Genomic DNA, 12411 nt, shown 5'->3' on the forward strand with positions numbered 1-12411 from the left:
GGATAGAAGGAATGAAATCCTAACTCCCGGTGCGCTAACCACTAGGCCCCACTCCCTGCGCTGGAGCCAGGACTAGGACCCAGCAGTACCGATGGCGCTTACTGCAGCAAACGAACCGCTCGACCCCCCTCCCTCATCTGGGACTGCTTAGAGAACCATGAACCCTGACTCTCAGCCGCCCTGCTCTACCCACGCACCCCTTTCCTCTCCCGCCCCTGGAGAACAGACACCAGGAGCCCCCGTTCACAACCCCCCATCCATGCTGTGGCCACGAGAGAACTCGCCCACCCCAGAGCTGCGAAAAGAGCGCCTCAGTGCGGCGCCACGCCCGCCGTGCTCTAACCATTATACCACGCTCCCCTCCCTGCCCAGATCCACGCATGAACCCAGGATCAGATCAATGACCTCCCCCCCAGCCACAGCCAAAGAGTCGGATACAGGCCACGGGTCCTTCACATTCAGACACAGATGGATTTCCTCCTCCCCCTGAAATTAAACCCATCCCCGAGGCGGGTGGGAGGCGAATTACAGTTCAGGGCAGCATCTGATTTGTGCCTGAAAAAGAAAAAGTTGAGAGCGACCGTAGGGGCGCAGGGGACGGTCACTTTCACTCCTCGGCCATCCGAAGCCACCGGCCGCATCCCGCGGGGAAAGGAGCACGCCCCGCGCCAGGCAGCCTCCACGCGCGCGCGCCGTGCTGGAACCGGGCACAAGCCTCCCGAGAAAGGATCCGCGTGCTGCCAGCAAAGGTTATTTCTTGTTCACAGGCGGCGCAGCTGATTGGCTGGCCCAGACAGCCTGGAGCCCGGTTATCCGTGGTTTCTCCATTAGGAAGCGTCATTTTCTAGGAAGCGAGCTGGCAAAAACAGCCAGGAGAGAGCTCGTCCCGGGCCTTCGCTTCTTCCGTTGGCGGCTGTTTCTCAGGGGGCGAGGGAGCCGCTGGGCGGGGCTTGGAGGATGCCGTGGAGGGACGAGCGCGACGGATTTGAAAGCCCTTTAAAGCCGTCTCTTGGGTGAAACGTTCCATTTCCTGAACATGCCGGGATGCGGAGGGAGGGGTGTCGGCCGGACGGGGGTCGGACAGTCGCGATGTCATTGGCAAAGCCAGGCTGCCTGTATCCACCTGTGGCTCTCCCAGCTGGACGGGACGGGGCGGGAGCCAGACGCGGGCCCAGCCCGGGCAGGCCTGCTTAGGGCGCCCACATGTAGCTGCCAGCCGATGGGATTGCCGGGCAGGGCAATGGGATCCCCAGACGCGTCTCTGTGGCCGAGCGGCTGCAGGCTCGCGAATGCCCTGGCAGTGCCGGCTGGGACTCTGACCCGCCTAGGGCCCGGCCCGTGCCAGGGGCACATCACGCTGCCGCTCCCTCCCTTCCTGCTGCCCTGCATGCCCTGGGCCAGCACAGAGCCCGGGGAGCCGCCCAGCCAGAACTGGCGCCCAGCGCCCAGGGCAGGAGGCTGCAGAGAGGCGGGCATGGACGGTCCGCCAGCCCGCCAAGCCGCCTCAAGGGGCCCCGCTCCCTTGGCTGGGGAGAGAGTCTTGGCCTGAGCCACCTTCATCACAGGCCCGTCGATCAGGCCTGGCGCACCCTCCTGAGCCCCCGCACACGCCTCCGGAGGTAGTGGGGCAGGGCGGGTTGGGGGGAACCTCCCCCACCAGAGCTGCGGCTTTCCCCTGGGACAGTTACCCAACCAACCCCTCCCAGCACCTTCCTCCTGGTACCTGCCCACGTCCTTCGCCCTTCCCCGAGCACCTCTTCACTCCCAGTGCTTGGCCTGCCGCCCTGCAGCTCTTCGGACTGGCCTGCTGCTTCTGGCAAGCTCTTCATGGGCCCCCGGAACGTCCTCATTGTGCTGCAGCAGCCCCTGCTCTGGGCCTCTCACAAAAGCGTGATCATATCATGTGGCAGGGGGTTCCGCAGATTAACAGTGGCTTTCCTTGCATCTGGTTTCACCGAATGGCCTGGAATTGTATTGCCAGTGGAAAGCCTTGTGCTTGCATTGCAAGCCGGCCCACAGGAGCCCTGTCCTCAAGGCCGCGCAAGTGTCCCTGCCTTCTCCGCATCCTGCTACACGTCCCGTCTCTGGCTAACCAGGCCCCATGTTTTTGATCTGTCCTGAGCTGGCCGTCTGGCTCCCAGGGCTTCTCCCAATGGGGTGGGCATCCCGAAGCGGCCCAGGCGACGGCCCCTCATCGCCCCCTGCTGGCGGGGTGATCCAGAGGGCGCCAAGGGGGTGTGGTCCCCAGCTGGGCCCATGTATTTTGCAGGCGACTAGCTCCAGGAGCCTTGCAGGAAGCGTCTCTTGCCCCAGCTGGTTCCTGGTCCGGAGCTGAGCCCTACCTGGCCAGAGTTTTCTCCCTGCAGCTGCAATGCGTTAGGGCGGCGTGTTCAGCCTGTGCCCCCCTTTCTACAGCACTGCCAGCGGGCAGGGCTCCGGCTGAGCCGGGGAGGGGGTGCGCCCAGTGCCTGACTGCAGAGAAACCAGGGGGGCCTGGTGCAGGGCAGAGCAGAGATCTCGGGGGGGGGGCAGGGGGCGAACAGCTGATGGCTCGGGAACGCCGCTGGGACAGGCGGGCACCTGGTCGCTAAGGGATCCGGGGGGGCCCTGCGCTGAGAACCCTGGCGGGCGCCCCCCTCACTCCACAAAGGTACCATGGGAGTCAGCGGGCAGCGCCCGGAGGCACCGGCTCGTCCTCTACCAGACTCAGAGATTCCTGGTCCGGAAGTGCCGGCTGCTCAGGGACACGCCTGATCCCCAGGCCAAAGGGAGCCTCTGCCGGGGCAGCGAAGAGGAAGGGGCAGAGAGCAGCTCTTGGCCTCCTTGGGATTTGAACCTGTGCCCAGGGCAGCACGGGTGTGTTGGCAGCCTGGCCGGGCGGCAGCGCAAGGGACTGTGCTGTGCAGCCGGGTGCCAGGCAGGAGAGACAGCTCCATGCCACGCGCTTGCAGCTTGGCCCTGTGCCGGACGAAGCTGGGGCGGATGCAGGCGGCCTCGGGGTCAGCCGGCCGGGGCAGCAGTGGGCCCCGTGCGTCTCCGGCCGGGCGGGGAGGGAGCTCGGGCCGGGTGGGATTCAGCCTCCGACGCCGGAGCTGGCCTGTTTGCCCCCTGGCTCAGGAGAGAGGCGCTGGGCAGGTGGGTTGTGGGGGCCGAGCTGTGGCGGGGAGCTTGTCTCGCTGTTGCCTGGGCATGGACACACTGAGCTGGGGGAGACGCCCAGCCAGGCCAGGCTGCAACGCCGATGCGGAGTCACTCCACATCCCAGAGGTAGCCCAGCGTGTGAACGGGATTCCACCTTGATCCGTTGCCACTGGTAGATTTCTCTCTGCTGCTGGCACACGGCCACTTCGGGGGCCTGTCAGCCCCTCCTGCCCCAGCTGCAGGGGGAGGGGCACCCGCCCACCCAGAGAGAGGCAGTGGCCGGGGGGTCCCTAAGTGGCCTGTGGCATTCGGCACGGCAGCTTGAAGGCATCACAGTGCTGGCCCGGCCCGGCCACGCTCCCCTGACTGGCTGTTCCACCGGGTTCCCGGCACAGACTCGCGGCACGTCCCGCGAAGCCAGCTGCTGGGGGCCACGGCCGAGCACCGGCCTCCTGCCTTGGTCCCTCCCTGCGCGGGCCGGTGACGCAGGCCCGGGCTCTGCACAGCCTGCGGGGGGCTGCCGGCCAGGCTCAGCTTCCACTGGGAACGTGCGGAGAGCGATGTGAGGCCGGGACACGCGTTCCAGCTCCCCCCTGGACGGCAGCCAGGCAGCGGGGGGCTGGGGGGCCTAGGAATGACGGGATCCCAGGCCTGCTCAGGAGGGAGGGGCCGCGGGAGAGCGGGTCTGGATCCCATTAGGAGAGGGGAGCGGTGCCAGCGAACGCAGCGGAGCAGAGCGATCCTTCGGGGGAGCCAGGCCGGGAGCAGCAGATGGCACCAGCCCTGGGCTGGCAGCTGCAGGGGGGCAAGGCTGGGCGTCCAGTCGGGCAGATGCTGGTGACGGCGGGTCCCGGGAAGCGGGCGGGACAGTCCGGTCCCAGCCGGGGGAAGGGTCCGGGGGGCGCTGCGCCGCACTCGGGGCCGTTCCGTAAGGCCCATGGAGTGGCAGCGACTAGCTCACCCTTTGGATAAAAGAAGTCGGGGTTAAAGCCGTGGCCTTCTCGCCCCTTGGAAATCCCAGCCGCCGTGGTGCCCAGAGACCCCCCCAGGGCCAACAGAAGGCCAGCGATAGCTAAGGGCCCGGCTAGCTGGGAAAGGCAGCAGTCCTGCTCCAGGCTGGCTGGCAGGGGCCCGAGGGTGCCAGCGTGATTCTGGGAAGCACCAGGAGGGATCGCAGGCATTTGGCCACGTCCCAGGTCCCTGCAGGCGCGGAGGGAGCCCTCCCTTTGCCCGCAGTGCACAGAGCCTTGCGGCGGGCGTGGGCGCCCGGCGAGACCCACCCAGAGCGCCACTCGCTTGCGACGGCAGCACGCTGCCCCGTGCGGATCAGCAGCACGGTGCGGACGCCTGGCCGGGCATCGACCCGCCCCGCTAGCGCCAGCGACGGACGCAGGAAGGGGGGGATCTCGCACCCGGGGCGCCTGGGAGACACGACAAGGAAAGAGAAACGCTGCCCCGGCGGGAAACGAGCCCCCCTCTCCAGCCTGTTATGTAAGAGCCCTGGGGTCCGTTTGCCGCAGACCAGTGGGGTGCCCCGGGGGGGGGGCAGGCCCCATGGCGCAGGGACTCTTATCTCAACATGACCCCTTGGGCTGAGTTAACCAGCGGCGCGTCCGCACGGCCCAGCCCGCCATTTCGAAACCACGGGGCCACTTGCGCCGCGATCTGCCCTCCCGCTTCCGCGGGGAATCACGCCCGTTTCCAGAGCCTTCGCGCGGCACAGCGGCCCCGGCACGGCTGTTTCCAAACAGCCACTCCCAGAGCCATGGGCAGGAATGAGTCGGGGAGCGCGGCCCCACTAACAGCGCCTGCCTCGGGCTCCCCGTCGCGGGGACGCGCCAATTGGATGTGGGCGTTGCCAGCGTTATTCCATCGGCTTTCGTTGCCTCGAAATCGTTTCCTCGTGTGGACCTGCCCTCCCAGTCCAGGGACCGGAGGTCTTGGAAGGGCAGTGATGGATTGGGCAGGAGCCAGCAGCTGCCGTAGCCCCCCAGACCCGGGAAGGGGACGGGCAGGTGTGGGGCAAGAGGAGCACACTGTTCCCGTGCCAAGTCCCACGGGGGGGGAAGGGGGCTCATGGGGAGGGAGGAGGGAGAGCCCCCCCTGTTTCCCAGCACAGCCCGGGCTGGAGAGGACAGAGCATTCGGAGGAGCCACCGGGGCAGCAAAGGAGGATCAGTGGCTAATCTCCCCCCCCCCCCCCCCCCCCCGGCTTACTGCCTGGGCAGCCCCCAGGGCCCCTGGGAATTAGCCGGCACGAGGCCCGGCTGAACTGCCTTGCGGAGCAGATTTGCGGGGCTTTAAGCCGATCAGGAACATTCTTCCCCGGGGAGAAGCGGCCACGGCAGAACCGCAGGGTGAGAAACGAGATGCCACAAAGGCAGCTGCCTGCCGGCCGCCACTGCTCCTCCGCCCCCCCCCGTGGGCCGGGGGCGCCCGGCTGGCACACGCACTCCCCTGAGCTCCAGCAAAGGGAAACCGACCAAGAAAGAACCAACGTAAAGGCCTGGGGCGGAGTCCATGCTGAGCTCCGAGGGAGGGGAAAATGCAGCGTCCAGTCGCATTCACACCCCCCCTCACTGCCGAAGGGCAGCCTGCGCCCCGGCCAGTCTCAGGCATGGCACTTGGCGGTGCCCCGGGGCTATCAGACAGCCGGGGGTTGCAGGAGCCGTGGCAGCCACCCTTTCTCCTGGATACGCCCTGTTCCTGGGGAGGGGGAGCAGGGCAGGGGGCACGTCCCATGTGGCAGACGCTGGGAGGCACAGGGACTGTGGGCGCTGGGACGTTTCACAAGCCACCCGCAGCCGTGGCTCGGAGCCCGCTTCTCCAGCGAGAGCTCCCGCTCAGCTCTGGGTGGCCCAGGCCAGGGTCAGGCCCAGCTGGCTCGGATCAGCCCCTCTGCCAACTCGGGGAGTTTGGGCCCAGGGCTTGGCTCCTGGCCCCAAGACAAGACGTTGGGCCAGAGCTGATGAGGCAGGCGGGTTCCTACCGGAGCATTGTGGGAGTTTAATGGAAGCTGCCTCTCCCTGCCCCGATTTCTGAGGCACCGCGGGGGCTGGTGCCCCCTGAGCTGGGAACAGGTTCAGCGTGACTGGAAGTCTTGCCAAGCAGCTGAGGGGGGGAAGGGCGGTTAACCCCTTTGCTTCCACCCGCATGGCCAGCTAGGAACCAGACAGGGCTTGGGACCACCCCAGAGCAAGGCCCAAACCTGCCGTTAGGTGCCCAGCGCCGGCACTCACACGGCTACAAAACAGGCTGGCTCCATCAGCGGAGGGCCAACCTGCAGGAGCTGCTGGGCTCCAGGAACAGAGCGGGGGGCCTGTCCCGGCAGCAGGGCGCTGCTGACATGCATGCTGGGCGCTCAGCTCCAGGGTGCGCTGGGAAGGCAGGCGAGGGCAGAGCTGGGAGAGTTTGGGGCATGTGTGAACGAAGGGCCCCGTCCCTTGATGGCCGGTGTGCTCTAGCTGAAGTCCTGATGAGCTAATAGTTCGCAGAGCGCTTTAACCTCCCTGCTGTTGTTTCCCAGCAGTGCCCACCGTGCTCGCTGGAATCCCAGCCTGCCTCAGGCGGTAGGTGTCGAGGAAAAGACACAGCTGCAGACCCAAACAAACCAGCTTCCACACAACTTGAGGCCCAGCTTGGTCTCCTGTGTTTACCAGGGACTGTCCCCTGCCTGACACAGCTCACAGAGACACCTTGTGGCGGGAACAACATATGGCAAGCAAACGTGCCATTCAGAACACTCTTCAAGGTTCTGCATTAATTACTACAGTAGACTCTCGCCTCCACCCCGCCAATCGCAGTGCAGGGCTGCTGTGCTAAGTGCAGTGTAGACATGGTAGGAGGTAGGTGTGCTTTGCAGCTAAGTTGTGTGACACCCCTGTCCCATCCCCCCAGGGATCCAAGCAAAAAGGGACTTCTGGGGTGGGTCCTTGCCACGGCGGGAGGAGGAGAAAGATGATGCGGCAAACCCCTGTGCTCACCATACAAAGTGCATAGAAAACACACTGAAAAGTGTGAACACGAGACATTCTTGCACGTTACAATCAACACACCGAAGGCCCCCCCGCCGCAGAGGAACCCGGCCCCCGGCCCATTGCACCCACGTGCCCCGAGGTTACGGACACGCCGTGTGAACCCAAACGCACCCAGACTGCAGGTCCCTTTCTAAGCGGCTGGTGAGGCCTGACCTCCCCCCGCTCTGCCAGGCCCCCAGCCCCCTGCTCACAGCTCGGGGGGCCTGGCGACCGGCTGCGGCGGGTGAGAAAGCCGGGAAGGGGAGGCATATGTCTCCCCAGCCCACCCAGAGGACCCCGGCTCTGAGACAGGCTCTGAATCGCCCCTTGCGGGTAGCCGTCTCGGACGCCCCCTCCCACCCAGCAGCCCTAGGGCCTGGCAAAGCTCTCGCCCTCCCGCCGGGGACCACCGGCCCGGAGCTGCCTGGGATCGCGAGCGTGAGGCCGCCTGGGCCTTTCCCATTGGCCCCGGAGCATGGAGCAAGGCCCGGGACGCAGGTCCCCGGCGGCGCCTCCCAGCGGGGGCAGGCTCAGCCATTCAGCGCGCTGGCAGCGGGGACACACTGTCCGGCTGTGTTGGAGGGACAAAGCCGAGCTGGGGGAAGGGGGGCTGCGTGTGTGGGGGGGCTCCCTTTCTCTCGTCAGTCCCTTGTTTGACAAACAACTGTCTGGGGGAACAAAGGGTGGCCGGATGCGCCGGCCGTGGGCTGGGAGGCGGGCTGGCCACGTCTCGGCGCGGGCTCTATTCACCGCTCTGCCGTCCCAGCCGGGGGCACCCATGGGGCAGCGCGAGGCTTTCAGGTGCTCTGATCTGTGCTGAGCGGGGTCAGGGCGGGGCAGGGCTGCCAGACCACCAAGGAGACGGCCCGGGCTGTGACTATCCCTGCCACCGCCTGCCCCGTTCTGCCTCCCTGCAGTGTCAGTTCGGTCCCTCTCGGCCGGCGTTGCTGTGCGCTGTTCCGCAGCGGCCACGTTCCACCCCAGAGGCGGCTGCATGGCGGTGGGGAAGCAGATCCTGGCCCTAAAGCTGGCTGCGAGGAAGCTAGTGAAACACGCGTCGGAGATTCCCGGTCCCCCGCCGCGGCGTCCCGGGGCAGCCAGCCCCCATTCAGGGCTAAGCCCCAGGAACACCTGGTCCCGGCTCTCTGGGCTAGCGCTCATGGCACGGAAGCGCCATTCGTTCATCGTGCCACCGGCCGTTACGCTGTTTGCAAGCGTCTCACGAGCTCTCGCCTGCCTCCTGCCCGGCTCTCCCCGTCCCCTCCCCGCCAGCTCCCCCCGCTGCCTGGAATCCCGTCCCACGGTGCCCTCGCCGCCTGGGCCCGGGAGCGTATAATGGGCCATTGATCTGCGGCGGTGCAGCGGAGTCCAGAGCACAGACACAACAGGGCTTTGTGTGGGGATGGCTCTCCCAGCCCGGCTGCAGGGCCCAGACCCCGGGGACGATGCTTTCCTCTTTATTCCTCACACCCACCTCGGTGCCAGGGCAAGCCAGGCCCGGGGCCTAGCCAGGGAGGGGGCTGGCCGGCGGAGGGGAGCCCCATAGCCAGGAGCAAGGGCTTCCCCCCTCGGCTCCGACGGAGCGCTGATCTCTCAGCCTGCCCTGGCCTGTGCTGGCAGCAGGGGGCGCTGCAGGGAGGGTGCTGGCGGGGGGCAGATTTCCTGCCTGGAAGGCCCCCCCCCATGCTAGGCCCAGCTGGTCAGTGAACAGCAGGCTCTCACCCAGAGCCAGCCCAGCCGGCCTCCCAGCATGACGGCCCCGCTCAGAGCCCCGCCGTGGCCTGGGCCAGCCAGCGCCCCCTGCTGGGAGAGGCAGGGACGGTCTCCCCATCAGCTTCGCTACTCCCTGGCTGTGCTGGGGGGCTCTTTGTGCGGGTGCGGGGAAGGGGCCACGTCCCCAGCCCGGCCTGGCAGAACCGAACACCTGCAGGGCCAGCTCCCTCCTGTGGGCTCTCCCCTGGCCATGGGACCCGCTGCCCCCGCCCCGCAGCCACCAGCTCTGTGTGGCTCTGCCCCTGGGGGGCAGGTGAGGGGCAGGGAGGCCCCCCAGAGCTCCCACCTGGGCAGCATGCACCAGCCCTCCGGGCACCTCCCTCCCCGTGCCGACAGGCAGCCGCAGCGGGGTGGGGTCGTGCCGCCAAGGGGTGAATGGTCTCTCAGCGCAAAGTGGGCCTGAGCTATGGCAGCTGGGAGCCGGGAGCCAGGCTAGTGCCGAGGGAGGGCAGCTGCTCGCCGGCGGCGTGAGCTGGGTTGCAAAAGAGGCGAGTCAGCAGCTGAACCCAACACCTCTGCCTCTGGTGCCAAGGAAGGGGCCCTGCTGTGCCAGGTACTGAACCCTGGGTAGCCAGAGCAGGAATGTGACTCTGAGCTGCTGGTCATGCCTCAGTTTCCCTGGGGGTTCCTGGAAGCAATCCAGTCACTCCCAAGTCTTGGAAACATGAACCCCCCTCCTCCTAGAGTCCCCCCAGCCCTTCGCCCTGGCACTGTGGCTTTACGCCCATGCCCCGGGCCATAGCTCACCCCTTAAGATGAGGGGTTCCACAGTCCTCAGGGCTGCTCTCTGCAGCACCTCCAGCAGCTCCCTCCAAAGCCTGGCCAGGCCCCCTGTGACAGACCGGGCCGGGTCTGGGCACAGCTGAGGGCGTCTGCTCAGGGCGAATTGTTCAAATTTGGGGCTCCTTACAGTCCCCAGACTGGAGACCTTCCCAAACAGGACACACACCAGTCCCACAAAGCGCTTCAGCAGCCTGCCTGAAGCCTCGCGAGCAAAACCCCCCCGACACCCCAGCAATATCCGTGCCCCAGATGGCCCCGGGCCTCATACACAGGTGGGGGGTCTTAGCACCCAATCCCACCTACCCCAAACAAGTTCTGTCCGGTCCCAAGAAACCAGCCACAGATCCCTGGTCAATTTACCCTCTGGACCTTACCCACAAATCACGCTGGGCCAATCCTTTAGCATCGAACAACTAAAGGTTTATTACCACAAGAAAGAAAAGCCTGAGAGTACGGTTGTTAAGGGATAGTACATTACATGCACCGAATCGCCCAGTTCTCGATGCAGGCTCTAGCCGAGATGTTACAGCTGCTGGCTTAAAAGTCTTTGGTGCACGTCCTATGTCAGGATGGGTCCACAGTTCTTCCCGGCTCCTCGATCCCTGCACTCTTACCTCTGGGATGAAGGGCTGAGCTGAGCACCAAATGGAGGATGCCACATGGCCCCTATATACCTCCTTCCTGGTCTCTTCTTGGCTGCAGCAGGTCACCTGGCCCATGGCCTATCCCTGTGTTCCCTGCTGGTAGCCCTTAGGTGTCAGTCCCCATTCTTGAGGTGTTTCCTTGGGCTATCGAGGGCCATTGTTCTATGGAGACTTGCTCATTAGCATGTCCATAGGCCGAGCTCTGCCCACTGCTCAACCACAGACAGAGAAACAGGCAGTATCCACACAAGGTACATGCTTGTAACTCCACACACAGACATTATACAACCACATGAAGAGCATGGATGGAATCAGCAGACAGTAGGCTTCTATTTGACACCTCACATGGCTCCCTTTGTGCCACCTTTGGGGCCAACACCCCCCCATGGGTGCGGCAGTGATCTGGCTTCTCCCCTTAAAATCCAGTAACGTGATGCCCCCTCTTCTCAGTCACTCGCCCCAACACCTGTCCAGCTCCTGATCCTCCCCAGGGGGGCCTGATGACCTCCAAGTCCCATCCCCACTGGCTAGGGGAAGCCTGCCCCACCCCTCTGTTGCACTCCTGGCCTCAGGCCCCTCAAGGAGCAAGAGCCCGGTTTTCCCTCCGGCGCCCCACCCATGAGTGGAAGGAGGTGGCTCTGGGTCAGACAGGCCACTTGACCTACCTCCTCTGGCCGTACAGGACCCAGCCAGTCCAACTGGCTTTCCCACACGGCTCAGCGCAGCTCCCCGGGGCCCACTCAGCCTGTGCAGGACCCGGCTACTGTCCGGACGCGGGGTCTTTCGGGGAGAAGGGCCCGGGCTCAGGGCTGGACACACGGCTCGCCAGGCGAGCCCACTCCCCGTGCTGAGGGGTGTCATGGGCCTGGCTCTGACAGCCACATCCACGGCTGCAGTAAGAATCCACCGCCTGCCATGGCTGGGAAACCATTTCACTCCAGCCCCAGCAGGGGGCGCTGTGGGGAGGGATGGTAGCGCTGTGGGGGGGCTCCCAGAAGGGGGCGCTGTGGGGAGGGATGGTAGTGCTGTGGGGGGGGGGCTCCCAGCAGGGGGAACTGTGGGGGGGGCGGTAGTGCTGGGGGGGGCTCCCAGCAGGGGGGCGCTGTGGGGAGGGATGGAAGCGCTGTGGGGGGGCTCCCAGCAGGGGGGCGCTGTGGGGAGGCTCCCAGCAGGGGGTGCTGTGGGGAGGGATGGCAGCGCTGTGGGGGGGCTCCCAAAAGGGGGCGCTGTGGGAGGGCTCCCAGCAGGGTGGTGCTGTGGGGAGGGATGGCAGCGCTGTGGGGGGGGCTCCCAGCAGGGGGCGCTGTGGGGGGGCTCCCAGCAGGGGGGCTGCGGGCACTAGCAGCTGTGACTCAGCCTGCGAACCGGGCTGGTAACTGACAAGCCCGTTCATTCACGCAGAGCAAGGAAGCAGCTTTGAGACCAGGCCGCCCGCCATGCCAGGGGCCGTCAATGGCCCCTCTGTGCCCTCTGTGAATGGCCGCCGAGTCAGCGCCCAGCGCCCCTCCCTGGCCTGCAGGCACCCTGACCCGCGCCGGCTGGCAGCGCCCCTCCCAGCGCCCCCGGCGTGCCCATCGCCTGCTTGGCCGCCAGGCGCCCTGCTGACCCAGGCCCTTTTCTGCCCAACGGCTGCTCAGCCACTCGGTCCCCCGCCTGTAACAGGGCTGGGGATTCTCCCGTCCCAAGGGCAGGACTCGCCACTGGTCCTTGTGCAACCTCCTCAGGTCTCTTGTGGCCCAATCCCCCCATTTGTCCAGGTCTCTCTGGCCCCGCTCCCTGCCCTCCAGCCTATCTTTCTCTGCCTCAGCTTAGTGTCATCTGCACGCTTGCTGGGGTGCAACCCATCCCCTCGTCCAGGTCATTCATAAATACGTTGAGCAGAACCGGCCCTTGGGGCGCTCCCTTGACACCGACCGGCAGCCAGACGTGGAACCGTTGATCACTCCCCGTTGGGCCCGACAATCGACCTCTCCACCTGCCAGTCCATTTAGCCAGGCCAGACTTCCTTCACTTGCTGGCAGGCACACCGGGGAGACCCTGTCAGAAGTCCAGGTA

The sequence above is a fragment of the Pelodiscus sinensis genome, chromosome 11 (genome assembly GCF_049634645.1).
Source record: "Pelodiscus sinensis isolate JC-2024 chromosome 11, ASM4963464v1, whole genome shotgun sequence".
NCBI classification, from domain to species: Eukaryota; Metazoa; Chordata; order Testudines; family Trionychidae; genus Pelodiscus; species Pelodiscus sinensis.